At 38.9% G+C, this 7,846-nt stretch overlaps 1 long non-coding RNA gene across 1 annotated transcript; it reads right to left on the bottom strand.

Annotated features, from left to right (window-relative positions):
* Window positions 1–428: 428 nt before the first annotated feature.
* LOC103711589 lies at window positions 429–4,015 on the bottom strand. The gene is made up of 2 exons (XR_005509342.1): window positions 2,043–4,015; window positions 429–2,005 (listed from the first exon to the last, which is right to left on the bottom strand). It is a non-coding gene; the product is annotated as an uncharacterized LOC103711589 (long non-coding RNA).
* Between the last annotated feature and the right edge of the window lie 3,831 nt (window positions 4,016–7,846).

Genomic DNA, 7,846 nt, shown 5'->3' with positions numbered 1-7,846 from the left:
ATAATTTGCCGATAAATCTAGTAAAGAGGTTACATCACTTACCTTGCGAACGCGATCCACGACAAATCCAATTAATTCCACAAATCCCTTCCAGAACCTAATATTCAAAAATCGTATTCATGTTTTAAAATTCATCACAATAAATATATATAAAGACTTAAATTTTTAATATCCTCCCATGGCTGGCCCCGCAGGAGTGCCTAGCACCCCGAGTTTGGGTTCATACCCGTAAACCATTCTCTTTCTTTATTATTATTAAATTATTTTCCTTTTCTTTTCTTTTCTTTTCTTTTCTTTTTTTTCTTTTTCTTCTTCTTCTTTTCTCTTTTTCTTTTCTTCTCTTTCTCTCCAGAAACTTCTTCCGACTTCTTTCTTCTTCTCTCTTCTCTGTTTCTTCTCCTTTCCCCGCTTCTTCTTTCTTCTTTTCCTTTTTTTTTTTTCTTCTTCCGTTCCCGATTCACCTTCTCTTCTCTCAGCTCTTCCCTTCTTCTTCTCATATTCTTCTCAACCCTCCCCCTTTCTTCTCCTTTCTTCTCCTACGGAGGGGGAAGGCGAGCTTGGGAGGGGCCAGGCCATGACCGGCAGTGCCTCCAGCCGAGCCCGCTGTGCCCTCGATCGCGTTTGCAGCCGATGCTCGCGGCCTATGCGCACGGCCGAGCCGAGGCTGGAGGCTTCCATGACGTCCGTGGATGCTCCCCGTGATGCCGACAAACTCGCAGCCGCACACGGGTAAGCCCCCTCTTCCGTCTCTTCTTTCTTTCTCCTTTTCTTCTTCTTCCTCTTCTTTTCTTTTCTTTTCTTTTGAAATGATCTATCCTCCCGAGTGGATTGGGAGGAGAAAATGCAGGAAAGGGAAAATGAGGTGGTTGGGAGGCTTACCTGGTTTCGGGGGTGAACTGTGATGACCCTCTTCGACGGCTCTCTTCCTCTCCGGCGGCAGTGGAGTTTTTTTTTTTTTTTTTTTTTTTCAGCTGCAAGCGAGGAAGAAGATCACCCAACCGGAAGGGGACTCGGCGTGGCGGCTCTACCTCAGGTGGCTTTCAAATGAGGAGAAGAAGCCCTAAAAAAAATAGGGGTTTCCATCTCCTCGCGCGATCGTGATGATTCCCCTTTCATCGTGTGCCCTCACGTGCGACACACGTGAGGCCAAAAGGCTTGGGTCTCACATTCTTCCCCCCTTAAAATAATTTCGTCCTCGAAATTAACTCACTTAAGGCTTCAAATTTTGAAAAGTATGAAAACATCATATTATTCCTGAGCTTATAAACAATCCCCATCTCGAAATGCAGGCTCACAAGATTTTGGCAAAAATATGGCATCTCAAAACTCAATCTTTTCCATCCATGATTCATAGCAAGTTCTTTTGATTTCTTTCGAAATAAGACTAACCTTCCATCCTTGGATTAAAATGCCATAATTCTTTTTCTGAAAAAAATTAATTGCTCTTGATTAATTCTACGTAGAAATTTAATCGGTTAAATGTAAGTAGGAGAAAGCTTTAGCATCAAATGCTCCTCATTTTTTCTTTTTTTTTCATATAATGATCAACCTTTGTCTTAGAAAAACCTCAAACCCCTTTCAAATAGATAGATTAATAACGTCAGAATTAGGAAATAAGAGATCCATGTTAAAGTATTCCAGGTCTAAGTCCAACCAAGTAACCATCAATCCGTTAATACTAAATTTAAGATGCCCAAGATTCTCCCAAGAATTGTCAACAATAGAAAACCCCACTGATGAAAATTACATAGCTACCTTCAGATTATTCATAGAACCAACAACATTCTTCTCTACTAGAAGACTAACCTCAGTCTTCCAATAGTTCTACTTATCAATATAATTTCATCTTATCATAAGAATAAGGTCCAATACCTCCAGATTTGGTTCTTTTATAGATGATGTAAATCAAACTTCTCTCTCTCATAAATAAAAAATCAACGTCTTAATTTTGAATAAGAACATCAAGTTTCTTTGTCAAAATATCAACTACTCTTGATTAATCGATCTATCACAAAATTAGGTCATAAATAACTCTAATCCACCCCTAGTGGAATATTCATCAAAGTCACTTGACAACCTCAAGTTCTTTCAAATAGAGGGTTGATATTAATTGAAGAAGTACAAGCTTCAGATTTAGGAGGAAATAGGTCTACACCAAAATATTCCAGATCCAAAATCAAAATCGATGATCTATTAATTCTAGTCTCAAGATGTTAATCATTTCCTTAGCATGACATAAAATTAGAGAACCTAAGATAGTGCAGCGACATCCAAAAATTCAAAATCAAATCAAGTCTTTTGTTATTAAAACTTGCCGAATTAAAGGAATAATACTTCTGACCAACTTAGAAAAATAGTTCAGACCACTACGCTTTCGTTGCGCACTCTGATTCAAACTACCAAAATTCTTTGGATTCACTAATAATTTTTTGATCAAAATACTATTTTGTATTATGAACTAAAGAGATCCAAAATTTCAATTTCCACGTAGAGCCTAAAAAGAAATCTTTGATTCTCGTCCCCTACTTTACCTCCAGCCATCCGTCTAGATTCACCCTCGGGTCAAAATTAATTGAATCTTAATTCTCTTATCAGTTCAACTAGAGGATTCTAAGTCAAACTCCACGTAAAATCAACCAGAAGAATTCTCTCAATGCTCGTCCAAATTAGAAGGCGTTAAATCAATACAAATGAGTAAAACCAACTCAACCATCCCTCCTAACGTTTTCTTCATCGAGATCTTTAGCATTTATCATAGATCCTTCATCATAACCATGTAAGCCTCTAAAATACAAATTCTTTATGCAAATCTAGATTTTTATCAGCAACCGCAACAATATTGACAAAAGACCCTAGATCGGCTTAAATCCAAACTTTGAATTGAAGTTTTATATACATCACATAGTCTCTGATAGACAGGAACAAGATCTATTATTTGGATCCAAAGACGATAATTTAAATTAATAATAATCCACAGAGATGAATACTTTAAAATCTCCAATAAAATTATTTCTTCAAGATTGATAATTATTTCTTAATTCTGTCAAAAGCATAAGCTACAAATTTAAGAGAAAAGAGATCTAGGCTAAAACATTCCAAATCCAAGATCAGCTAAATTAATCCTAGACTTGGGATGCCAGATTTCTCTCTCTCTCTCTTTTTTACAACAGATAGAAGAACCTATTAATAACATGAAAATATCCAGTCAAAATCAAAAATACTATTCTTTTCTTTGACAACGAAATTCTCCTTAACAAGAAAACCCATCAGAAAATATTTTCCAATCATAGAGTTAATATCGTTGATCATCTTAAAATAATTTAAACAACCAGTATTCTCATAATTTACTAAATTACTTCCAATCATAATCCCAATCTATATTGTAATTTTAAATTAATTCTAGAATTTTATCCCAAATATATTCTCCATCTACACAGGAGTTTCATACATGATCCACATACAGTTTTCAATCCTCGAAGAATATTTTAATCAAGCACTGTAAAAAGGTTTCATAGCCCAAATCTTAAACAACTTTATATAAATGGATCTTAATTTGCCTCTAAAAAAATTGTCTTCAAAATTAAGCAAAATCATAGTATACCTCCATATCAATTTTTGAGTTTACAAGTTCACTTAAATAATAAATAATCACAATGCATGATAATATTCCATGGCCAATCCTTTTGCACTTAATCTAGATCCAAATCTAACTAATTATAACTTGATTCATAGATTGCCCAATCTTCCATAATGTATCAAACCTCATAAGTAAATTCAATCATAATTTCCTAGTAACCTTCTCATACATAATCTATCACAAGGCTTAATAGAAAATCTTGAAAGTAGCTTACAATGCAATTGACATGGATTCACGTCCAATGCCCTTAGTGTTTATCCACCTACACTCATCTTATGTCAGATTCTTTGTCTTAGATTTTATCCACTTATGCTCTGATACCACTTAAGTTGTCACGCCCCCGTCCCGAGATCGCGGGCCGGGGGTCGCGCCAACCGCCGCACACCCGTAGGAAACTCTCCCCACGAGCATGCAAGGCATCTAAACCAAACACCTCAATTATGAAATTCCAAAATAATTTAACAGAATAAATTGAAATCTTATTCCATTGACTAACTCAAGTCAAAATGTCTCACAAGTCTAAATATGCAGCGGAATAATCATTTACCAATATGCAGAAACCTAGTTCTTAAAATAATAAAAGTCCACCAATCATAATAAATGTCCATAATAACAAATCAACTTAAATAACCCTAATCTAAGATAACTTATGCCACAATCCTTCTAGTCGCTCTCCCAATTTGAATCCCCAATAGACTAGTTCTCGAAATCTGTAAAACAACAAGAGATGGTATAATGAGCTAGACAGCCCAGTAAGTAATGAACACTCTAGCTAGATAAATCAAGCACTAATATGTGAAAAATAAATAAATATGCAGTTCCAAAGTATAAGTCAAATATTTCTTAAATTCAAAAGATTCTTTTCGCGGTTTCAAGATTCTTTCACATATTCAATTTATCATGTCGATCCTGGACTATGACCACATGTTCCCTGTGGCAGGGTCATCAACACCGACTAATCTTCTTGCGGTGAGTCCTTCAGGACAGTCAATTGCCAACGTATCTGCCCCCATTGGCAGGGTCCTCAACATAGCCAGGTCGATAGTTCAGTTTGTTCTCTATTCCATATTTCAGTTATATATAAGAAAAATCATACAATGTCAAAACCAAATGTCGTTCATAACTTAATTTCTTTCAATTTATCGGATTCAACTCAATAGCCAGGAACTATGACCACATATTCCCTGTGGTAGGGTCATATCACCGACTATTCATCTTGCGGTACCAATGTATTAGCCCCCATTGGCAGGGTCCTCAACATAGCCCGACTGCAAGTCTGAATCTATTTCAAGTCATAATCTTTTCTTACATTATGTTTAGTGTTCCAAGCCAAAAGGTACAATGTCAGAGCAATTAAACACAATTCAAATCAGAACCAAATACGTTCAATCATAATCATATAATATTCTAAAAATACACATATATCCATGCATCAAATTCGAAATCACGAACAATTCAATTCGTAAAACATATACATAATTTGCCGATAAATCTAGTAAAGAGGTTACATCACTTACCTTGCGAACGCGATCCACGACAAATCCAATTAATTCCACAAATCCCTTCCAGAACCTAATATTCAAAAATCGTATTCATGTTTTAAAATTCATCACAATAAATATATATAAAGACTTAAATTTTTAATATCCTCCCATGGCTGGCCCCGCAGGAGTGCCTAGCACCCCGAGTTTGGGTTCATACCCGTAAACCATTCTCTTTCTTTATTATTATTAAATTATTTTCCTTTTCTTTTCTTTTCTTTTCTTTTCTTTTTTTCTTTTTCTTCTTCTTCTTTTCTCTTTTTCTTTTCTTCTCTTTCTCTCCAGAAACTTCTTCCGACTTCTTTCTTCTTCTCTCTTCTCTGTTTCTTCTCCTTTCCCCGCTTCTTCTTTCTTCTTTTCCTTTTTTTTTTTCTTCTTCCGTTCCCGATTCACCTTCTCTTCTCTCAGCTCTTCCCTTCTTCTTCTCATATTCTTCTCAACCCTCCCCCTTTCTTCTCCTTTCTTCTCCTACGGAGGGGGAAGGCGAGCTTGGGAGGGGCCAGGCCATGACCGGCAGTGCCTCCAGCCGAGCCCGCTGTGCCCTCGATCGCGTTTGCAGCCGATGCTCGCGGCCTATGCGCACGGCCGAGCCGAGGCTGGAGGCTTCCATGACGTCCGTGGATGCTCCCCGTGATGCCGACAAACTCGCAGCCGCACACGGGTAAGCCCCCTCTTCCGTCTCTTCTTTCTTTCTCCTTTTCTTCTTCTTCCTCTTCTTTTCTTTTCTTTTCTTTTGAAATGATCTATCCTCCCGAGTGGATTGGGAGGAGAAAATGCAGGAAAGGGAAAATGAGGTGGTTGGGAGGCTTACCTGGTTTCGGGGGTGAACTGTGATGACCCTCTTCGACGGCTCTCTTCCTCTCCGGCGGCAGTGGAGTTTTTTTTTTTTTTTTTTTTTCAGCTGCAAGCGAGGAAGAAGATCACCCAACCGGAAGGGGACTCGGCGTGGCGGCTCTACCTCAGGTGGCTTTCAAATGAGGAGAAGAAGCCCTAAAAAAAATAGGGGTTTCCATCTCCTCGCGCGATCGTGATGATTCCCCTTTCATCGTGTGCCCTCACGTGCGACACACGTGAGGCCAAAAGGCTTGGGTCTCACAGACAGTCTCTATCATTTGCATATGGATGTATCTATAAATGTGTCTGAGCAAGTAGTGAATGCCAAAGGATCCAAAAGATCCAAGGATGAGATAAACCAAAAATATTTGTGGCACCTCAGGCTTGGCCATATTGGAGAGGACAGAATGAACAAAATGGAGATGGGCTTCTTGGCTCATTGACTTCCGAGTCATATCCAGTTTGCGAATCCTGTCTTCAAGGAAAAATGGCTAGATTGCCCTTTGTAGGACAAGGGGAGAGGACCACTGAAATACTTACCCTAGTACATACAGATGTATGTGGCCCATTCGATGTGCTAGCCAGGGGACGTTATTCGTACTTCATTACCTTTACCGATGATTATTCACGGTATGGGTATGTATATCTTATGAGACACAAGTCTGAATCTTTTGAAAAGTTCAAAGAGTTCAAGAATGAAGTAGAAAAACAAACTGGAAAACCTCTTAAGGCTCTTCGATCAGATCGAGGAGGAGAATACCTTGGTGGGGAAATCCAGGACTATCTCAAAGAAAATGGCATAGTCTCACAGTGGACACCTCCGGGTACACCTCAACTCAACGGGGTGTCAGAGAGGAGGAATCGGACCCTATTGGATATGGTCAGTTCCATGATGAGCTTCACTGATTTACCTATGTTCCTTTGGGGAGATGCCTTACTCACAGCGATTTATTTATTGAATAGAGTTCCCTCTAAATCCGTTCCTACCACACCGTATGAGATATGGCATGGTAAGAAACCAAGTCTTGGTCATCTCAAGATTTGGGGATGTCCGGCCCACGTCAAGAGACTACAGGCGGACAAACTAGAGGCTAGGACCATAAGTGCTCGTTTTATAGGATATCCTAAAGAGTCATTAGGATACAATTTTTACGTCTCAGAGGATCACAATGTGTTTGTGAGCCGTCATGCCATATTCTTGGAAAATCAGTTTATCCTTGATAGAGGCAGTGGGAGGAAAATTGAGCTTGAAGAGAAAGTCTCTGAAAAGCAACGAGTCATGGATCCTATTGAACCCATTCATACAGAGCCAGTACACGATGTCCCTCGACCACCTCGTAGATCTAGTAGGGTCTTCCATCCTCCCGATAGATACTTAGGTATACTATTAGAGGATACCGAGGAAATGTTCCTAGTGGGAGATAGGGATCACACACAAGATTCCAAAACCTACGACGAGGCGATATCTGATATCGATTCTGAGAAATGGCTGGAAGCCATGAAGTCAGAGTTAGACTCCATGCATTCCAACCAAGTCTGGACCTTAGTAGACCCACCAGAAGGTATTGTACCTATTGGATGCAAATGGATCTACAAAAGAAAAATAGGTTCGGATGGAAAGGTAGAGACCTTTAAGGCAAGGCTGGTGGCGAAAGGGTATAGTCAACGCGAAGGCATTGACTATCAGGAGACCTTTTCACCTGTAGCCATGCTGAAATCCATCCGAACATTGCTTGCCATTGCAGCATTTCATGATTATGAAATCTGGCAGATGGATGTGAAAACTGCTTTCCTGAATGGATATCTTGATGAAGATATCTATATGGAACAGCCT

Source organism: Phoenix dactylifera, unplaced genomic scaffold (genome assembly GCF_009389715.1).
Source record: "Phoenix dactylifera cultivar Barhee BC4 unplaced genomic scaffold, palm_55x_up_171113_PBpolish2nd_filt_p 000937F, whole genome shotgun sequence".
NCBI lineage: Eukaryota > Viridiplantae > Streptophyta > Magnoliopsida > Arecales > Arecaceae > Phoenix > Phoenix dactylifera.
Note: the sequence above shows the minus strand (reverse complement) of the source record. Positions and strands in the feature narration are given on the sequence as shown.